We start from the raw sequence: 23865 nt of genomic DNA, 5'->3' as shown, positions 1-23865 counted from the left end.
GTTGCCCTCCTCTGGGAACTCTCTAATAGTTTAATATCTTTCTTACATTGTGGCACCGAAAACTGCACACAATATTCAAGGTAAGGCCACCCCAGTGCAGGGCAAAGAGGGACAATCCCCTCCCTTGCCTGGCTGGAGTTGCTGTGCCTGATGTCCCCCAGGCTTGTTCCTCCTGGCTGCCAGGGAGGGCACTTCTGGCTCATAACTTTTGCACTACTGTCATGTGCACAAAACAATGATATCAAAGCTGCTGTTAAAGTTGCAGTTTTATGGAAGTAAAACATGCCTTAGCAATATTTTCAAGATAAAAATAGGCTTAATCTTTAATCTTGCATATCACCTATGAATTGATATTTTAAATGCCTCACTGGAGAAAGTATTGCAGTAGTTTTATATTGATAGCACGGGCAACCTCTCTCTCTTCTTTTAATAATAAAGATGATTAAAGATATATGTAACAACTGCTATAGAAATTCTGTAAAATTTAATCAAATTTGACACAAAAACCCTATTGCTCTACTGAATAAAATGAAAATATAGATATGATCGTTTCAGCATGATCATGACATGGAGTTTTATACCTCTCTCATCCCAAACAAAAAGCTGTCAAGTGTTTTTCTGTGTCTGGGTAAGTCTCAGGCACAGATGAGAGCAAGCTGGCCAAGTTTTGTACAATTCAGATTTAAATGATTAGTGAGGGATGTGGAAAGCAACAGGAGGCTTTGGACAGGGTTATATCATCTCCTCTGCTTTGAGTATATGTGCCTGGTTTTTGTTCATGAAGTTCTCAACATAGGGATCTCATTAGATTTGCAGTTTCTTCTAGATGATCAAACAGTGCAATAGTACTAAGCCTTCTTGCTCCACCTGCATCTGGTTAAGAGCTTGTGTGATTTCCTCTCTGAGCAGAGTCCTTCTCTGGTGACTTAAAATTTTATTACCATAACGGTGGAATACAGCAAAAATAGAAAGACACCTTAAATTCATGCTAAGGACGTAAGTGACAGAATACAGCTGGCCATTAAATAGAAAGGAGCAATTTACAGTGAGCAAAATTATGTTTGTATATAAGGATATATGTATTGATGGCCATTTGACTTTGTTAAATTCTAAGGTCAGTTTAGGCTCGAAAAATGTCCAACTAACCTGGCAAAGATCCATATGGGACACATTCTCTCACAGTTCAATGTGCAACCAAACCAAAGACAGAAGTATAATCTGGAGTTCAAGGATATTTGTATCTGGATTGCCCTGAAATAATCAGATATTTTACTTTTCAGTTTTGCAATATAAGGGTTGTGACATTTGTTTATAATCTAATGCACTTGTACTGATTTTGGCTGGGATAGAGTTAATTTTTTGCTCGGAACTTGTATGTCTTTATGTTTTGAATTTGTGATGAAGAGCGTTGATAACACAGGGATGTTTTAGATGTTGCTGAGTGGCACTAACACAGAGTCAAGAGTTTTTCTGCCTCTCACTCCACCCCACCAGTGAGCAGGCTGGGAGTGCACAAGGAGTTAGGAAGGGGCACAGCTGGGACAGCCAACACCAAATGGCCAAAGAATGTTGTTCTTCATCCCATGCCATATGGTGTCACGCTCAGTGTGTAATGCAGGGGAAAGAAGAGGTAAAGGGGGACATTTGGAGAGATTATATTTGTCTTCCCAAGTCACCACTACATGCAGTGGATACCTGATTTCCTGGAGGTGGCTGAACACCTTTGTGTCCGTAGGAAGTGACAAAGGATTTCCCTTTATTGCTTTGCATGTAGCTGTCTGCAAAAGCAGTGTTTGCTTTACCTATTAAACTCTATTTCAACCCACGAGTTTTCTCACTTGTGCACTTCTGATTCTCTTCCCATCCTAGCAGTGGGGAGTAAGTGAGAAGTTCTGTGGGGCTCAGCTGCTGACTAGAGTAAAAAAATGACAGTACTCTATGTAGGATAGTAAATGTGTCACTTCTCTGGCTTTTAAAGTGTATTCACACTGTATTTTCTAACCCATGCTAACTTATTAATAGTAAATATAGGAGAATAAAATAAGGTCACCTATTTTTAATTTAATTTGCTTTTACATCTGAATGGAACTATTCTAAGTTTCCACATTATTGTCTTCCTCCAGTTCCCTTTGCCTGTGTTTAATAGCTCCTTAGTATGGGAAAATGATAGAGTTTTAAATAATACCTACACATCTGATATCGACAGATGAATCTACCCTTGAGTCAGAGGAACAAGGCAGAGGTAGGTTTTTCAAATGGTGCAAGCCACCAGCAAATTCAGTCAAATCTTGCCCCAACATCATAAGTTTTACATTATATAAGCACAAACTTAAGAAAAGAGATGATCCTTAGTTGAATTCACGAATATGCCTTAGAAGATGTCTCTTGTATACAGAGTAGTGCTTCTTTTATATTTGCTCTTTACACTCATAGATATTGAGTTTATTTCTGTGGGGTTTCCCCATCTCAGGTAAGTAATATGTCTATTTTTGTATAGTCTGAAGTCCAGTGATTGTGTCCTTTGACTAAGGATTTAATAAAATATAGATTGTTTTAATTTTTCAGTCTCTGTATCATAGCTAAACTATGATTGCTCTATCTACTCTTTTGTCCATTTTTAAAGTATAAAACCAGTTCCAGCAGCAGTTTTGGAGCATCCTAACACCTGGAGCTTGCTGTGCACCCTTTGAAAATTATGTTACCTTAAGTGCTTACTCATTCATTGTAGCAAGAATGGATCTTCTATACCTGACACAGTTCAGCAAGGAAAATGCAGGCACATAGAGAAATTTCAAGCACCTGGATATATACAATATGAGGGCAACTTGTAACTGCTGTCTCATTCTTCTTTTGGATATGGCCTTAAATAAATTGTATTTGCTTTACTCACCAGTTCAATACAATTTCAAGCTCATATTTCGTGTTGTTAGTTTCAGTTCCGTGTTCTTCTTATTAACAGCTGTGATGTTAAAATTATGTTGGGATTATATAATTTCCTCTTTTTAAGGTATTATTTAAGACTTTTCAATGGCTTTTGTTTTTTTTATTTTTATTGATCATTTCATGCAGAATGCAAAAACAAACTTTTCTGCCTGGTAGGGCATAAAAATTGGGTCATTCTACCATTTTCCCCACTGATTATCAGTGGTGCAGCCACTAAGTCAGTTAGAGGATGCTACCCTAGCAGTAAAAATGGCAATTAGGCAAAAAAAAAAAAGTTAAGCATTGAAGGCTTTTGTGAGAATTGCCTTGGACAACAAAGTGCTTTTGGAAGTTTTAACTAACTAAGCAGCATTATAATTATGTGGTCCTTACAGGATGTATCAGAAGCAAATGAATGCAGTAGTTTTATGGTGCTTTTTTGGTTTAGTTTCAGTTGGCTTTTATAATTTTTTTTTTTTTTTTTTTTTTTATGCAGAGAACAAACACCTGAGAACTCGCTGCAGATTTATTCAATTTAAAGAATAATGAGCATCATGGATCAGGTACTGGAAACAAGAAATATGTTGCAGTTGGAAATATGAGTCTGCTAATTCACATAAGTATTGCTACTTAGACGAAGGGTTTTCTTTATGTTGGATAGAAAATGGTTTCGCTTTCATAATTTCTTGACAAGGAGTCTAATTGTAATTGTTACCAGATGGGTAGTCTCAGGTGTATAAAGCAGGCAGCCTTCAAGAAACACTTTAATAATCTGACCTTCTCATTGGGAAAATTTAATCTATAGGCCCTGTAGGAAGTTGGTTTCCACAAATAATATATTGAGGGTAGAAGGAAACGCCTTCCTCAGATTCTAGTAAGTTTGTAAGGCTAGAATTACTCAGCTTGCCTTAATAGCACTAAACTTTATTCATGTCTGATATATCAAACTATTTAGGGTCATTTTCAAAACCAAATTTGTAATTGCCATTTTCCTGTAATCTGCCTGTCTAGCATAGCTGTAGAGAAGGAATTGCAGTGATCTCCTTATTTCTTTCTGCAGTGGATCGATACCAGTCAAAAATATCACATCCTTTAAATCTTACTAGCATAGGCAAGCTTGCTTCTTAGTCTTGTGGAATAGCTACAGTTTCACATGAAAAAGGTCAATCTTTAATTATTTTATGGAACATAAGTTTCAAATGAACTAAAGCAACATTATCTACACATTTGAGCTACCTCAGATGTCTAGCCAGCTGCCTGGCTACACAGACATTATGAATTCTTCCACACTAAATCATAGTTCCAAGCAGAATTTAGTTCTTTCTGATAGCTGGTGAATTTGTGACCTCCCTGGAACAGTTGGAGCTGTAAACCACTGAATGAATAAATGATGCATAACAGTAGTTTCTTCATCTATGACAGATGCAATAATGGCCTGAGCACATTTTTCAGGTAATATGAGTGAAAACTTTGTCCATTCTTCTATCCCAGAAGTCTTACTTTTTGGACTTTTGTGCTAGAAGTAGCATGCACTCTCTGCTTTTAAAAGCCTTTAAGAATATATCTACAATGGCTATAGCAAAAAGTATAAAACCTTATTTATCCTTATGGTAATATTAAGATCATTCTTATTTTCGGGTTTTTTAGCATGTTATACATATTAATTATATAATATCCAGTGACAAAAATTCCTTTAGACTTATTTTAGGAGAATCTCTTTTTCCAATTTTAAAATGTTTGCTATGCTAACAATGTTTTGAGCGTTTTTATGATTTCACACTTAATTTATATGACAGACATATAAAGCCTTTTATCTGTGACTGAAATATCTTCTGCTACTGTGAAAAGTGCTAGTTGTATTGCCAAGTTTGAAACTAGGACTCAAGCAGAGTATTCAGTTTTCACTGTTTATTGGCGTTGATTTACTTGTTTTCATATAGTATTCCTCTTGAAGTTTTTTTGTTTTGGTGGGGTTTTTTTGACATTTAATTGAAGGAGTTTTATAGGTTGAAGAGATTTCATTCCTTTAGACAACCTAGAAAGTCTTTCCATTTACCAGACATAAATTCATGCCTGCTTCTGCCCTGCCTCCACAAAGGGGCAAGATCTTGATGTAGAACCCCCTCTTCCCCATATCTAGGGAAAGGAAATCCAGGAAAGGGATCTGGACAGATTTAGAAAAAGTCTTGGCTCCTACGCTATCCTTATTTAATGATCTTAATCCTTGCTGGTAGGTTTGACATAGATACATTCTAATATTTACTTTTAAATTGATTATCTGCTAGCAAGATTATTTGCTGTATTTGGTACAAAGTGTAAGGACAAAAGATACGTAGAAATTAATTTAACTTTAGTTTAAATGCCTGTTGACATTAAAGCCTGTTACACAGGGACTCTTTCACTAGCAGGAGATACCAACAGGCATATAACCCCATGAAGTTTTCCCTTTCTTGTCTGCATATAGAGGATAGGTTATACAGTGAAGTTATAACCAAAGGAGTCCTATTTATCAAAAAAATTATTGTCCAATTATTATCCAATAATTATTTTACATTAAAAAATGTAGGGTTTTTTTTCAGATTGGTCTATTCCAATTTAATTAGTTGTTTTAGTGTATAATTTTATGTGTTTTATTTGGTCAGGTTTTTCTTTTCAATATACATTGAAAGAAAAAAAAGTAAAATTCTGGTAAGAAATGAACACATACTTGTAGACAATTCTAGAGTACTAAAAATCCTAGAATGTCATCATCTGCTGATGTCTACATAATCTGCTGTATTTAGGTAATGCTTGGGAATCCAAATGAGTTATGATCCTTCTCAGCCACGTGGTGTGAGGTAGAGCTAAAGTATTTTCTTGTTCCAGTTGAGGTGACAGTCTTTGTACTGAATGCAAATGAAAACAGAGCACTGCAAAGAGACCATGAGACAAACACTGCTTAGCAATATAGACTATGTTTTACTGCACCAATTGCTTAGGGGTTTTGGTTTCTTTTATGCATCATAGCCAATAACAGCTTTAGGAAGAGAATTGATGGTGGATTACAAGGTAGCTCTAGGGGTCTTTTAAAGGAGATCCTCCCAGGCATGAAAGAAAGTATGAGAGTAAGCCTGAAATTGCATGATGCAAAATGCAGCAAGAGTGATGAAAGTACACAGGTATGGGCTCATAGAAAACAGAAACTAGGTATGTAGTGTTAGGATTGGCCATTAGAGTACCTGTTAAAAAAGAAAAATAGTGTATATTTGATGAGATAGAAAAATCAGTGGAAGGTCATAAAAGGAAAAGAAGTGAGCTAGGAAAATTCCTTATGGTAGCATTCTGAATAGATTTGACTGAGGCAAGATCATCTCTCAAAGCTGAAAAGACTTTCCAATATGCAAGATATGAGATGATGAGGATCTTGGGAGAGATTTAACTGCACAGACAGAGAGGATTATGGTATCTTATAGCTATTGTGCAGAATGAATCAACAAAAATTAAATGTAGCTGGGCTATGAGGCTCTGGAGAACAGGCTGAGTCAAAGATGATGCCTACATTATGGTCCTTGCTCTTATGCTGAGCCTAATAGTTTCTTTATCATTAAATTTGTTGTTCATCACAATTTTAGAGTAATCATGTAAAAATATTTCAGTAGAATAAGAAAAGGACAAATGTCTTTTTCAAAGTAGGAAGGGAAACTGCCTCAAAGTGTGGACAGACCAAGGGAAAATCTCCCAAAATACCTGCGCTAAGTAAAACATATAATCATCTTCAACCATTTGTGACAATGGAATTCTGGGACAACTAAGGTAAAGGAAAAAAACATGAACAATAATTCAACTTCACAAGCTCAGTTCAGCAGTTCAGCACTGACTTTGAAATTTTTGTTCTCTGTCATGTTCACTACCAGGAACATTTTATTAATTCCCAGCTCACAGTGTGCCTACCTGTCTCAAGCTGGGAAGCAGCTTACCTTTTCTCATGCACCAATTCACCAGACCCTGAAATATGCAACATCATATAGAAACTTCTGTGCTTGGCTTTTGCACTGATGATTTGGAATGGCTGTGCCATAACGTGGTCACTGAAAGTTACTTTGATGGGAGGCTGATTGAAACTTACCGTCTAAAATGGTAAGACAATTCTAACTCTGGACAAAAATGAATACAGTATTTTTTAGATATGAGCAAACTCAAACTTGTTTTTCACTTTTTCCCAACCCTTATCTATCTCAGTTTCACCTCTTAATTTTTACTTTTATGTTATCTATGTGTTTTATTCCTCATTAATTTGGATTATCTTGCTAACATGTATCTTTACTCTCAGAGCCATGAATCTTCTTTCTCAGTATGCACAAATGAAATAGGAACCCTTTTTTGATATAAATCTGGCAATGTCTACACCTATCTTTCAGACTAGGAAATTGTAAAACTCTATTGCTTCTTGGGATTATATCTCCCTTTATCTCTTAATATTACATTACATAACCTTAATTAAACTAGCAGATAAAATGTCTGGGTAGAACTTTCATAGCAATTTTATTTATTTATTTAGTCACAGAACTTTTGATGGAGAAAGTACCTAGGTATAAGTGTGAAAAGACATGTCTAAACCATGTGCCAGGTATAGTTCCTTGGTCAAAAGGAGGTTTTGAAACCATATGGTAATTCTCATCAGTAGACACTGCGGCGGCTACCTGCCATGACCTCAAGCAGACGAGATGAGCTGGCTAGCACTGTCCATGTGAGGCCGGGTGGCCACCACGTGAGAGGGCACTCCAAGGGAACGGCATCTGCCACCCTGGTAGTGCTGAGTGCTGCGGCGTGGGTTACGCAGCTTTGGTAGCTTCACACACTGAGAGGAGATGAAGAGATGAGAGAAGGACACTTGTTTGCAAGCCCAAAGAGCCTTTATTCCCACAGGCATGGTCGGAACAAAATGCTCTTGGGGTGGTTGCAGTGACAAATGCTGACAAACAAAGAATGGCATGAGATTAAATAGGGGGTGGACGGACAGGGGTGGAAACCTGGCTTGCCCAGTGGGGACAAACGACAGAGAAACAACATAGATTATAACAACCAATGGTAACATAACAGAGGTGGGCATAAAGTCCTGGGACAAATAGAAAGGCTAAGGTGGGGTGATTGATACAGAACTTTCTTGAAAAGCTGGGGGTGCTTTCAAGATTGACACCCAACAGAGAGTGACAAACCCTGACTGATGGGACCAAATAAGGAGAAAACAGGGAGAGGTGAGAAGATTGACAGGTAACTGTGGATCCGAATGGCGGGAACTCTCGGGGTAAACAACTTGGAACAAACCACTGTGAGGAGAAAAATGGGGAAGTACAAGGAACAAACCTAACTAACATTAATAAAACAACTGTCTAAATAAAACCAACCTGCAACAAGATACCATTAAATGGGCTAGTGACCTTTTTAAGAAAAACAAAACAAAACTAATCCTCCCAAAACTTCTTGAAAGCCCACCTCCAAAACACAAAAAAAATCCCAAACAATCGAAAGCATGATACACAGTAACTCAAGTCCATTAACTGCTTTGATTTATTCACTTTGATAGGAATGGTGCACAGTTCTGTGTGCACAGTATGATTCCAGCTACTTCTTGATTTGTTTTTCTATCATTTTCCTTGTTGCTTTCTGTTAGAAATCAGATTATAAAGGCTCACATAAAAAAAAAAAAAGTTTTCAATCAAGTCAGTCAAAATACTAAAATAGCAATGACAAATAAAAATCCTTTCAGATACATTAGGACCAGCGTGTATTGGTTTGTATTGTTTATTCACTACTTATTTAAAATATTCTCACAACGCTGCTTGTACTTACTCCTGAAAATAATGAACTGTTACATGGATTTTACATGCTGGCCCTCCCATGAGTGCTTTTAGCAAGCTTTGCCTTTTGAGCAGCCTGTTTTAATGGAGATTGAGTCAGTGGAGAGAAGAAAGCAACAGAAAAAGGTTACAAGTTAGGAAAAAAGGTTGTGATTAACTACCACCTCAGTACAAAGTGGGGAAAAAATGTTTCCTGTGAAACTGCTGCAGCATTTAGAGCTGTTCATATTTGTTGTAAGCTATTCATCTTTACTTTTTGTTTTTATCTACTATTTTTGTATTGAACACTAAAGTGCTAAATATAATTCATAATAATTGACTAATATTTTAAATAGAAATAATCTTTTTTTCTAAAGTTCTTTGAGTTGAGAGCCTTTCCTTTATCTTTTTATAATTCTGTTTTTTACTATTTCAAGTCTATATTCACTCCACATAAACTTTACAAAGGGTAACTTCTCTTTTTCATATACTATGGATAAGGAAAATGACTTATTGAATACAATTCACAAAATAACCATTCAGGTAAATACTAAGCTAACAGTTGTGGTGTAAACTTATGAAAAGACTGTGATTTAAGTCACATGATTTAAATAAAGTGGAACTCAACCTCCAGTTATAAGGGAGGAACTACTTTTTACAGACGTGAATCTAAATTTGCTATCTCAATTAGCCGTATTTAGCACTCAACAGTAAAAGAAAATCTGACTAAAATTAGGTCTTTGACTAGTTTTTTACACAGGAAAATTTAGGAGACACTAAGTTATGTCATTGTTGAAGGTGCTCATTAACCACCAGTACCCACATTGTTAGAGGACAGAACTTTCTCATATTATCTGAATGAATAACTCTAGAGAAAAAATATTGATAGAAAGAGCTAACACTGGTATTTGTCTTTTCCTAAATATGTTGCTGTAATACTGAATAATGTCTCATTTCCTTCTCTATATCTCCCCAATGAGTATTTACATATTCAGTACTCATGCTTATACATACCACACAAATTAAGATCACCTTCACAGGACCATTCTGTAAATTACTTTCACCAGATCTCTTTGCCACCACTCAAACTGTTACCTTTCCCTTTATTTTTGCTAAGTGAAGAAACAATTTCTTTCACAAACCTGAAAACCTCTGTTTTCTTTATAATGGTAGGTTGATCCCATCAGGCAGCTAAAAATCACACGGCCAACTGCCTGTTCCCCTCTGCTCCTGCTGGACAAGGCAGTAAGCAAGAAGAGTAAAACTAAAAAATTTGTGGGTCTAGGTGAGTACAATTTAAAGGGGGAAGGAATGAGGGAAAAAAAAACCAACAAACAAACAAACAAGTGATACAAAGGTAATCCCTCACCACTTCCCACAGGTATGCCCAGCTATTCTCTGAGCAATGACTGTTTCCCCGCAGTTTTTAATGAGGAGCATAAATTATGTGATGTTACTTCAAATGTCCTTTTGATCAGTTTGGGTCAACTGCTAAGGTTGTGTGACCTCCCAACTTCTTTTGCATCCTCAGCAAAAGTATCCTCAGCATACTCATTGCAGGGAGCAGATGGGAGAAAAAAGAAATTAACCAAAAAATACAAAACCCCCACAACCTTAGTGTTATACAAGAAATGATCAGAAATAGTCACAATACTGTTTTTATCAACAGTGCTTTAGTGAGAAATCCAAAACACAGTACAATACTGGCTACTATGAAGAAAATCATCTCCAACCCAGCCAGACCCATAAAGTGAATATATTTATAAACATATTTAAGTTTGGTCATATTACCTGACTGACTGAGAGACACATATTCAAGTATTTCCCTTTCCCTTTCCATTTTCACTTTCCCTTCCCCTTTCCCTTCCCTTCTTCCCATTTCCCATTACATTGTTCAGATCAGGATGAGTGGTACAGTACACACTATACAAAACTGGCAGAGTGTTATTCCTACACTTACATTTGCTCCAGAACTTCTACCAAATTCAAGAAGCAGAAAATTTATCTGTAGGTGATTACATATCTTGTGGGGATGTTGTTGGTTTTTTAATTTGTTTTGTTCAACATGCTTTCTCTCTCTTGTAGGAAAAAAAGTTACGCAAGTACTAGGGAGATGAATCATGACAGTGTGTTAAAATTTTTATTTTTTCTGTCTATCAAGAAAGAGTAGTCTTCTGGAACCATAAAATAATAATAAAAACATCATTCTGAAGAACTGAGTCTCAGTGCTTAACACTGTTTCTCTAATGGCATTTCACCTTTCATTTCTATTCAGCTGAAAGCATTTCCTGCAGTAAAACAAACTGTGAGACTGATGAACACTGACATTTGCTAACAGTATCAAGTAGTAAAACAAAGGCTGAGAATATAATAGACCCAACAGGAGAATCCCCACAGATTAGAAGAGAAAGAATACCAATATCTCTTAATTGTCAATTCAACCTTCTAATCTTGGATTAAAAAAAGAATAATGAAAATCAGTTTATTATTATTTTCTTTTGAAGTTAGCATCTTTGGCCAAAAAAGGAGCCAGAGGAAGAGTGGCAGAAGTAGTTTGAGAATTGTAAGATACAGAGAATACAAGGCCCAGGGATAGGGAACTGCAGCAAGAAAGACAGCTCAGTTTTCAGAAGTCCTTTATTTGTTACAGTGTTAAACCCTGGGCTGTGCTGTAAAGCCAATCATAACTACAAATTTTAAATTGAAAACCAAATAAAACTCTGAATATATATGGAAGGAAAAATAATTTCTTTGCAATTAAAATACTGCCGTTAATTTTCCTGATCTATGCTGAGTCCTTATTTTTTGGTCTGTTAAAAAAACATAAGTAGGGGCTTTAGTTAAGCTGTGTAAAAATTTGGACAGCAGCTATTATAAGACTCTTTCAGGTCTTAAGCTTGTTTTGTATTCATAAATGTCAACTTCAGCATTCTTTGGAATCAATTTAAAGTTAAAAACTGTTTCTGTATAGCACTTTCTATAAAAACTTCATTTATTGAGTAACTAATAGATGTTAACTATATTTGCAATAATAAATGTGGGCTCCAAAAATCTGTTTGTGCCCACATGTGTGCAAGTACAATGGAAACAGCACACATTTATGTGGAATTGAATATTTTCTTTAAAATGTCAATGACTTTTTTTACTGCACAAAGTTGTATAAAAAAGCTCATGTGTGAAGCATTCTTTAAAAAAACCCAGAAATTTATAAATGGAGACATGCAAAAGGATGTCTTAGAGGTACAAATATCTGTTATAGAAAGGCAAAAGAAATAATATTAGTGTCTGTTTTAAGTTTCCATTCTTCTGGCTTCTCAAACTCAGCTCTCAATTTTCTCTATTATGATGTTATATCCAAGGATAAAGTGAATCCCTGTTCAAGGAGGGATACTGTTAAGTTTTATCTTTGTATTATGTTGCATTCTAGTTTCTTTTATTAAAAACGATTTAGTGTGCTTCTAAGATTGCTGTATAAATAAATGGAAATAATTTTGCACACACAAATATTTTCTCTAACAATTCACTTGAAGGAAATTTCAATGTAAAAAGGGGAAATGTAAGTCTGAAAAACTGACAGGAGGAAACCTTTTCACTTGAAATGAAACTGCTGCTGTAGAGATAGTATGTGAAGATGTAGCATAGAGGACTAAGATTATGTTGAGCTAGAGGTATCATAAGGAAGAGCATGTGGGAAAAAGGACACAAAACCAGAAAGCAGAGATAATAAGCATCCAGAAGAAAAGAAGTTGAGCAGTTATAAGTGTAAAGGCAAGAAATCTCCACGTGGGATGGAGATGTGAGAAAAAAAAGTGAAAAACAACTAGAAAGACAAAGAACCAATTGAGCCAGAATGTGCAATCTCCAGAAGCCTCTACCACCAGTGAAGGTTTCATGGAGCGAGGCAGACACTGAACCTACTGCTGCCTCATGGGAGAAGGCAGCTACTCCTTCCTGCCGACTGTTGGGAGGTGATGAGTAATGCATACCTCAGAATCTAGAGCAATGTTACATAGCCTTTTCATCATAGCCAAGGAATGGTATGAAATCCACCAATGTAGGAAAAATGGATACTGATTTTTTTTAAATTTATTATTTCAGAATATACATTCTTCATTATTCAGATGAGAAATAATCATGGGAGGAGTCAGTAAAATCCTTTACATAATAAGTAAGTAATCTCTTTGGAAGACTTTTACATCAAATATGTTCATCAGTTTTTTCTTCAATATACTCTGAATATAGATGCTGGGGAGTAATTATTTAATTAGGAATACTAGTGGTCTTTTGCAGTGGAAGATAAAACCATACTTCTAGTCTTCAGTATTTTGAAAAGCAGCCTATTACACTGACTGCTCCACAATTTCAACTTTCTGATAAGTTAAACTTAGCAGTCGATTCCATTCAGTCAGATGGCCCTAGTACAATATGTTTTCTTCTTTTGTCTTTAATTTTTTGTCTTTTATTTTTCAGCTGCTCATTCTGCTAGAAAGAGGAGACAATTGACTAGTTGCTGCAGTATCTGCATTAGGATTTGACTGGGATCCCAGTGTTCTCTTGCAGTAATTTACAATTAAGCTTTCAGGATTCAATGCATTCACATACTGGACATCATAAAGAATTCACATGCATATGCCCTAATGCAATCTGATTTCCTTATGAAAATGGACTGACTGTTTGAAGCAAAACACAATTCCCTCTTACAGCAATCTTTCTCTGTACCTCCTTCACCCCTGGTCATTCTTTATTGAAAACAAACCAGTACTTCATAGATGATAAGCATTTTTAGGTAATTAGTAGTGCTTACCATTTCAATATACCATATTATTTGTAAAGGTAACTAAAAGATGCGCTTGCATAAGCAGTGCCCACATATGATTACTACAGGTATTTACACTCTCAGGTTCTGCAAAGGCATTTAAGAACACAGTTCAGTCAAGCAAAAGCTGTAAGTCAAACAGATTGCTGTAAGAAGGATTTTTATATCAGATTTGTACCTTATTTATACCTTCTGACTGCGGAGTTGTAGCAGAAGAACTGCTATTACATTGAAATTTGTACTTCATTCATCTTCACCATCACAAGGCTTCTGTGATTTCAATTTACAGAAAAAATACTACCAGTTCCACCACATAGACAAGCTTTTAATGTGTAGAGGGTCTCCTTTCTCCTATAATTATAAATTCATATGTTGTGAATGTTGGATTTAATATATCTCATTGTTAGATATTTGTGCAATTTGGAAAATGAGTGGAAGTCATTTGGGTTAAGTAAACTCAGCCTTTTTTTCCCTGTTGTTTTGCTTCTGTTCTCATATCCAAGGAGCAGCAGTGCACATGTCATAATGGAGTGGGGAGACCTTGAAGAGCCCTGCTATTAAACAGTGCATTAAGCAAAGCCTCTTCAGACAGTCCATTCTGAGGAGAGATCTGCTCCACACAAACAAAGCTCTTGAGATGCACTTTGTTGTGTTCTTACCATTCAAAAAGCGCTATTATCCTCTGCCTGTGACTCTGTGCACAATATTTCAATTGGTTCCATTTCATTGGTTTTACAGGGAACAATAAAAGGGGCCTCTTGTTCCTGGCCATCCAGCATGAGAATAGACCATGCTGAATCTCTATCATCAAGCATTTAAAAGCCTTGTAAAATATTTAATGTATTCATTCCTTTTAGAAATCATAGACTAACAGTCTTGCTCCATGAAACCAATTTTTTTTTTAATTACAGCAGTACTAGTCATTTACTATAAACCTAAACAAAAGTTTTTAGGAATTAGTGCACTTAAATTTACATATAAAGCATCAGAGGAAAATATCCATGATATTTCCTCAAAGTTGTTTGTGTTGCAATCACGAGCAGCTCCTTTCTGACTAACTTGAGAAATTAGGAAAATAAGTCCCTTATTCTCTTTTCAAGGAAAGCTGTCTTAACAGTACAGAAAGAGATCTGGGGTGTAATGTTAGCACTCTTGCTAGTTTCACATGTAATTAGAAAAGAAATTATTCTCATTAGTATGATGCAAAATCATACAAGAGCAGTTTTATTTTATAATACCAGTGCATTTCAGATTTCCATATGGTCATTAGGCTGACAATCCCCAGATATACTGCATTCAGTTTGGAAAGAGATGTCAAGGGAAAGTTCAGGTGATGAGTCCTGGTTTTGGTACTCAAAACGTCTTCAGTGCAATGTGAGGTGCATCTGGACAAGCAGGCATTTACAGCCTGGGGTGATGGGGCAACCCCGACCTCTGCAGAGTTGGCTGACTTGCTTCCTCCCACAGCTGGAGGCTGAGTCTTTTCAGCAGCCTTTCTGTCAGACACATGGTGCTCTCTCAGCATGGGGAGGCACTGGAACTGCTTAAGAGCGACATGCTGCTCAAAAGACACTTGCCAACTATCTTGCTTCAATGATAATCTATATTTTGCTTCACATGTAACGTGTCCTGTCAGGAGGAGACTTCCTCTCTGTCATGCTTTTGTTTTATAGAATTTTCTGCTTTTTAATGAGGAAAGGAAATATGTTTTTAAGAGCAAGTATCCTCATTAAAAAAAAAAAAAAAAAAGAGCAGAAGAAAGCCTTCTTCTTTCGTACAGTATTATCTTTCTAAAGTGCTACATGTTAGAACAGGTTTACATGGCTGTGTAGGAATCAGTTACTAGTGTTATTCAGTCACTAGTATTATTGTCTATGCTTTTAAATTATGGAACATAAATGTCAAATACATTCTCTAGTTTCATGTAAGTACATGGTAACTGTTGCAGAACACATAATTATTTTTGGTTCTCAACAAAAGTGTAGGCTGGGCAGTTTTCACTGAGTTCTGCTAAATGCAGCATCTAAGTTTACTGCCTGAACTTGTATCAAGCTGCAATTTTTTTTTTTTAATTTTTTGTTTTTGTAAATCTGTGTGGTCATTAGCAATGAAAACATCTCAGTTTATTTTGCAAAATCTTAATTTTAAATTTGCCTGCAATGTCAAATTGTTCTGTAAAAATCCCATTCGGTAAACTAACAGGACTCTGCCTTCTAACAAGTCACATCAAAACGAATGTCCTGAGCTCTTGTCAAGAACTCCACTGACAGGGCAAAGCTAGGTATGAGAGATATGAAATACATTGTTTGAGAAGCAGGATTGTGTTTCAGACTTAATTTTTTTTCTGCCAAAGCCTTCTTCTGACAGTGCAAAGCAGTTAACCTGCCATTTTTCATAACTTCAATTAACCCCAACAGGATCTGCCTCTTTAGAGATCCAGCAAAGGGCCTTATTTTAATTTGTCAAGTAGCAATGTTTTTATCGTGTGGGAGGTGATCAGGGTTAATTACTACTAGCTGCTGAACAGGTTGTGTTAGAAATTCATAAGGTGCTTATGGTATATGTGTAGCTCTTTAAAGGCATTCTTCACTGCGGTGTGTGAGCACAGATCTTACGTAAAGAGTGCTATTCTAGACCAGCCCTTCTCCAGGACCAAGTAGCCTTCTCATCTCTGCTGCTGGTAACTGGGTTAGTTTCTTACATGCCCATGTTTGTCTTAAGATTGTTCTTTCAGAGCCACAGGACTGTTACTTTCTTATTTTTCACTGAACTTTTCTTATCAGGAAGAACCTTAAAAATAAAGCAACCTGCGTAAGCTCATCAGCAGATAGAGACCAGGGGGAAGGATTTATCTATCTAGATTTAGATGTACATACCCAAAATAGATATCCTCAGCTCTATAAATTTATAGTACAGAGATGAGAAGGAAAATAAAAAAGAAAAAAAATCAAGGGTGTGTGAAGTTCTTCTCCAAGTTAGTTCCGATGGACTATCCTCTAAGCGTGTCCTTTGTTCTCTGACTGTTAAGGAAAACTTGGACGACTGGCTCAGATATAAGCATTTTCTCTGTGATTTAGAAGGGTCAGAATTCCATCAGTGGAATAGATGTGTATTCTCTTCCCATACAGAAGAATTATTACTGATGCTGACCTTGGAAACACGAGGACATAATATAAATGGGAAATACTGCTGATAACAATACTCTTATCCAGAGATCTCACAGAACTGAACTAAAATCCTGATTGCTCCTACTATGGTGATTTTTCTCAATCATTAGTCACATATCTCACCATCTCATTTCCCCCTTCGCCCCACAAAAACCCCCCACCAGTAAAATTAAAACCCCTAACAAAAAAATGAAGTAACTCGGTGAATTTTGTTAAATGTTACAATGCTGACAGAACAAAATAAAATCAAATTCTTGCCTTTGTTAAAAATAAACTTTTGTTTCCTCATGGAAAGATTATTCCCTAAGGCATCTCCATCTTCAGCCATTATAATTGATCATAAGAATAAATTGACCCTGGCTAAGCTTTCAAGTGAATAAAGAGTCTGCAAGTGGCTTTTTGTGAAATTGGAAGGACTAATCCCTAAGAGAGTCAAAACATGAGAATAGGTCCTCAAAAAAAAAAAAAAAAAAAAAAAAAAAAAAAAAAAAAAAAAAAAAAGGGGGGCGGGTTAGGGGTCCTTTTTCTTGAAAATCAATGTGTTTCTATGTATGAGTTTTCCATGTCTATCTGCATCTATCTATATGCATAATTTGGTTGATTCCATATAGAAAAACTTATACAGACTTAAAAAATGTATTTTTCCAGTCATAGAACCCTGGCTTAACATCACTGGTTAACTTTCACATGAAAATAGTAGATAGTGCCTCTAAATAAGACCATTAACCCCACCTTCACTGTAGAGAGTATTTTCCATAATTATTAATCTATAACAAACAAAGGCCATCTTGTAGCTTCACTATGGTAAATACAGTGGTTGCCTAGACATTCATAGCTACCTTGGGAGTGGATCTTTCAATTTTAAAAGAACAGTCCTCCATTTTAAAAGAGCAGTCCTCCACTCCTTAAAAAATAAAATAAAATAAAATAAAATAAAATAAAATAAAATAAATCTGATATTGTAGAGCTAGAATGAGTTAGTGTTTTGTTTTGTTTTGTTTTTTTTCTATTTTCTTTGCTGTATTAATCAGTTCTGCTGTACAAGCAAAAAAAGAAGTAATTATATAGAAGCATTATCTGGTTTCAAATAATAGTTGTATTTGTATACCTATAATAGTTTTGTCTGGAATACTTAATGTCTATATTTAATAAGCTAGAATAAGACTTATCATATTGATATTTCTGAGAGATTGTTTTAAGTACAAGAAAAAAAGCTGTTAAAGAACTAAAATAGGTGTTATTTCTTATTTTCCCTGGCTCCACTAAAAAGACTTCTGATTAATTCTGAGAAAAAGACATGGACAGACTTTTACACTGAGTTGCTTGACCCACATACCATGGAAACCATTCACTCTTCTATCTTAGAAAGGGTAGTACAGCTTACTCTGGAGACATACAAGGATAGCCTGTTCTTCCTGACACAGCCCAGAAGTGCTTCAAGCAGGACTTGAGATATGGCTGGAAGTAATCAAAAAGGTGGGTTTTGAATCATTGTGTGAATGTCTGAAGCAGGTCACCTTCTTTTCCTGAGCTCTGAAATGCATAGGGCAAGCTGATACTTCTGAATTCAATGAGCACAGCAACATAGATGAAAATGTGAGTACTCAGATTAGATTTATTCAGAGGAAGCTATCAATTTTAACAGATGGGATAAATAAAACTATGATGTAAACTGATCCACATAGCAGAAGAATGGGTTCTGGTTGTAAAAGAAAAAAATCCCAGTATCTCTCACAGAAAAAAAGTAGAACATGCTGTTAATTTAGTCAAGTTTTCTTGACTAATCTAAAGCTCTGGCAGTCAAGGATTTAGCATGGCAATGAGAAATCATATCTCTTTACAATGCTGCAGATACAGTAAATAAATCCTTGAGAAATCCATGAAGAATGCCTGGTCTAAAGGCTTTGAACTTCATCTGTATCACTTCTTTACAAAGCTAGCCAGCCAGCTTGTCAATCTGTCTGTCCTGTTCTTCTCATTATGTCATATGGTTTGTAAACTAAATTTCCAAAGTCCTGAGCAGTGTTGTGTAAAGATATATAACTAATCTAAGGGATACCAGCTACAGACCAGATTCACCAGTGCGGTCTCACTGCTTTGTGTCATGATGGCAGCAAAAAGCAGCTGGAAATCCAACCAGCACAGAGAACTTACAGCTGCTTCGCTGTGTCAGAGAGATGCAAAACAGCAAAAGCTCACTGATGGATCCTTCATATAATCTCCAAATAAAATTTGCTATCATAAATATAACAGTTTAAGATAATATTTTGAATAATTCCGTGGCCTAAAAAGAAAAATTATATACATATAAAAAAGGCTGCTGTTTCTGTTATGACCATTTACACATGGAAATTCTTTGGAGAATGTCAAATAATAAGAAATGCTATATAACATAGTCAATCTCACAACCATTTTGAGGTTGCACTGAGACTTACAGATGAAATGAGAATGAAAATAATTGTAATTTAAATGAAGTTTTATGGGAGGCTGTCTCTGACAAAATAAAGTTACAAAGGGCAAGGGAAGGGAAAAGAAGGTAATAATTCTATTTTTGTAGCAAATACTAACAAATTTACAATTTTGAAAATATTTCCTTTGGAATTATGCTTTTTATTTTCTAACTAACATCACAACGAAACTAAACCAAAAGATAACTTACAAAGAAAACATACAGGAACAATAATTAAAGCTCATGAAACAGCATTTCTCTGCATTATCATCTGTCTTATTTACTGATCATAGATGCGCATGAATGTTCTTTTCCATCCTCTTTACATTTTATGATTTGGATTGACATTTTGGAAACATGAATTTTCTGACACTTCTTTTGTGACACATGTTATAAGTTGAAGGTGGTACCTCATGACTATGTTCAGATTTTACAGTTATGTGTGACAGCAACAAATGATTAATTCAGAAGAAGGTCTTGCTTCAGAGTTACAATTTTGTTTCTCATATCTTATTTCTCATTAAACATTGTAACCATTTTAATACTTACATCTAAGTAACAATATTGATAATGTCCATAATTTTGTGATGATAACTTATTTATCAGTGTTTCCATTGGAAATTAGAAACATTTAGAGAATTTTTTACAGTCAGAAAAGACACTTATGCATCTTCAGGCTGTGAAGCTGTGTTAAAGGGTATGCATCAGACTATTCCAGTCTATATTTTTGCTAACTTTCCCAACTGAAGACTGTATAATATAATGGTAGAAATGTAATTTTGGTGCAAAAGACTTACTGATCAAGGTTTTAGTCTCAATACAGTAATGAATACGGTATAGTTATGTTTTACAATTAAAAAAGAACAAGTGCTAACTTTTTTTAAGTTGTGGATTTGGTGGTGGTTTTTTGTTTGTTTCATTAATATATTTTATTTATAAGAATTTGGTAGATGTGTTACTGTCCAGCCTTAGGTGCAACAACATAATTAATAATATCACAACTTTTAACACTGTCTTAACAGAAGAAAACTATTGGGTTTTGAAAGGATTGCCTAAACAATTAGAGTTCAACAAGGCTTGGCCATCCATGCAGACATGGAGGAATTCCAGGAGAGAAGGTGTGTTTCTCTGAGAAAGCTGATCTTAAATATCCCTCAAATCTACATCACTCAGCTAGCTTGCCATGCCCTGTCTGTCTGAACAAAGAGGTTATGTTGAAACAGAATTAAGGTACAGCTCAGACTTCTGGATATTAATCCTTTCTATAGCATGTTCAAACTACTTGCTGCAAAACTTAAGCATGGGACTGCTTTCTCTTTCACCATTCTTTATTCTTCTATTGCCATTCCTCAAAGCTGCACCAGATGGAGGATCCAGAAGTCCATAAGTGACATTGCCTATGCTGGGTTCCCAGTGAGTCAGAACAACTCTACTTCAGTTGTGGAGATGTCTCTGGTCATCTGGGAAGACAGCAGAATACTCAATTTCTTTACCACCTATGAATCTAGTGTATATATTCATGGAAACTGGTGAGTGGTCCCAAGGCTCATAATTTTCTTGGTTTAACATAGGTTTGTAATCTCCTCATCTGTCAGAAGCAAGTCATAAAGTAATGTTTGATGGCAATCTGTGAGCTGAAACAACAGAGCTTTTTCATTTTTTTTTTGCCAAATAACATGGCACTCACCTCTAAGATTTCTTCATAAAAGAATGTTCTATTTGATATAATTCTGGATTACACACAATGTATCACAATCTGCCAGCAGAAAAATATAATGACTTGCTATTTTTTGAACCTTTTCAAGAAAAGAAGAATGAAAAATAATACCGTGAAAGTTGAGTGACCTTAACAAATGCAAACAAGGTTATTTTAAAATTCAAAGATAAAGAGCTGCGTAAGTTTGTAGATGAAGTCTGTGCTTCTGTTGCAGTATAGAAAATACAGCTTCTTCTCCAGTGTGAAAAAGTTTAGTGAAAACCATGCTTTCAAAAAAGTCATAAAAGATCTGTAGAAAACAAAATTCCACTTCTTCAGAATAAGAAATGTGATGATCCGAGCAATATACCTTATAATGACTTTTAACTCCATTCTTCTTAGTTAAGCACATAAATATTTACAGGATCAAATCTGTAAGATTTGCTTTTAAGTATTTTTTGTCATTTGAGGTTATGAAAATGTTGAGTGCTAATTAATGCATGTTTTTACAGATGGATAATGATATAAAAGTTAATTGCTTTTCTATACCCGGTGCATACAGTGAAAGTTAGTTTGATCAAAATTTTTGCACCTTCATTGTCTTATTTATGTTGGAGCTTCCTTAAGACTATGGTAATATTTGTGGCTGGGCAACATTTAACAAAAAAGGTAATGAAAAAGTACAACTATTTTATAAAGATATTCAAAATGTGGACACAGTTGTAGCTTAATTTGTTGAAATACAGTCGGGTGGTATAAAATAATCCGTGTTAGCATCCAGCTGTCTTTGATAAAAATGCCTGAATAATCATTCCCTGGGCTAAGTTTCATAATGTTATAATAATTAACACAAAACAACTTCAAAACAAATGCCATTGTGCTACACTTATTAGCAGGAGGCCATTGTGTGCATTCTCAGGAGTTTTATTTGAATAATATTAGCGTATCCATATCCATGACGGCTCTCACTGGGATAAAAAATCTCTCTCCCTGAAAACATTTACAAAGAGGATTCAGATCTGATTTTTAAATATGTTTTAAATCAGCTGAAGCTAAGATCTCAGAAAATTAAATAAATAACAAATAATAGTCCATCTAATTCTCTGTCTGCAGTTCACAACATTCAAAACAATTAGTTTTTCTTCAAGTTTTTATATTGTAAGTCCTCTGTATGTGGTTGAATATTTTACTGTATTCTTGACAAGCTTTAAGAAATACTCTCCCTGATATTTGCATAACAGCAATGTGGATGATAGACTTTGTGAACAATTTATATAATTATTTAATACAACCTTGAATGTTCCTCATATTTCTAGATAGAAACATTATTAAGGCTTGGAGATGGACAAGATCACAACAACAAATGCTCAGCTTCATTAAAAAATAATACTATGTAGTATAGTAATAAATCTATGTAGTAGAATTCCTAGAGAAGGCAGTCCTAAAGTAAGTGTTGACATTAACAAAAGTCAACTTTTGTATGAATAAATCCAACATCACTGTATGGTTGACAAACATCACTAAACTGATATGTTGTGTTATATATGTTTGCTTTGAGATACATATGTGATTTTAAATAATAGCAACAGTAAATATTTTTAAGTCTTTATAAACAGGAATATCATTGTTTGTAATTGTCTGGCATAATAGATTCCAGTGAGGAGGAGTTTTATTATGAAAAGTTAAATAAGTGTAATCTATTATTAATGTGAATAACTGTAAATGACTTTAGAAATGTTTGAAACTATATCTGCTCAGGTCTGTAGTGGTTGTCAAATGATTATGTAACATATTAAAGCTGCTACAGTTACACATCCTGAATTTTTATTTTTCAACAATAACATTAACTTTCCTCCATAGTACCCTGCCAATACTGCCGTACCTGTCAAAAGGAATAGATAAAATTTTATTGTCAATGACATACTGCATATGGCCTGAGGCTAAAATATCAAAGTTCTGTGAAACAAGTCTGTTTGAGGAAAAAATCCTGCAAATGACAATGCATGATCTCATGAATTCATGACATCACTGTAAATAAGCAGCAATGGTAAATTACAGAGCTAGCATATTTCCACACTAAATAGGATGGAATACAGAGTTCAGAAAGTTGGGAGGGCTTATTTTTATTTACTTGTTTCTTTTAATGAATGGAAGAACACTCATAAGCTGCACTTCCAAAAGTCAAGCTAAATGTAGGTGGTGTCTGGGGTTTTTTTCAATTCATGGGACAACCTCAAGGTTGATAATATGAAATATTGATAACTGTTACTCATGTTTTCAAAATTCACGCAGAGAGCAATCCAACAACAGAATCTTTAGAAACAGGATATCTAAGGCATGGAAGTTGTTACATTATGATTAACTGCATGGGGGTATTTTTATAATAGCCTTCAATGGAGTTGTAGATTGGAACATAATAGCTTTGTGCTAGAAAGAGGCATAAAATAGAACGATTTTCCAAAAGAGTCTTGTACTTTCCACACTGACTAATTTGTCACCATTAGCTCCCTTTATTGATGATGAGGATAGATTTTTTCCTTGTGGTTTAAGTGTTTGAAAAAATTAGATTTTCAGGTAATTCACCAGGTCAGCATGGAACAAAAGGAATATGTGATAGTTGCTGTCTTTAGACCCCAAGCTGCCAAGCTCAAATTTAACATCTTATTTCATTTATCAAGGCAGATTATTTTAGTGAAAAATGCACCAAATTGCCAATGTAAGTAAGCAGGTGGGATCACAGATATTTTATATCTTTGAAGCTGGGAGGTCTAAATGGAGGTGCAGCAGCACGACATTGTCTTATTTCCAGTTGACCACTGTACATAAAATGTTTGACTAGCACAGTCAGAACTTTCAAGTCTGTGCTGTATTATACTAATGGAGATTTAGTTTGCTACCTTTTGTCTTCAATAGCTTTCTGTCTCTTTCTAACTAAAAGTTAATTCTTAGTTCATCACAAATATATGCCTGGATGGTAACACAATTTCCATTTATCCTTC

This window comes from Vidua chalybeata, chromosome 2 (assembly GCF_026979565.1).
Source record: "Vidua chalybeata isolate OUT-0048 chromosome 2, bVidCha1 merged haplotype, whole genome shotgun sequence".
Lineage (NCBI taxonomy): Eukaryota > Metazoa > Chordata > Aves > Passeriformes > Viduidae > Vidua > Vidua chalybeata.
The sequence above is the reverse complement of the archived record's forward strand: the minus strand, read 5'-3'. Positions refer to the sequence as shown.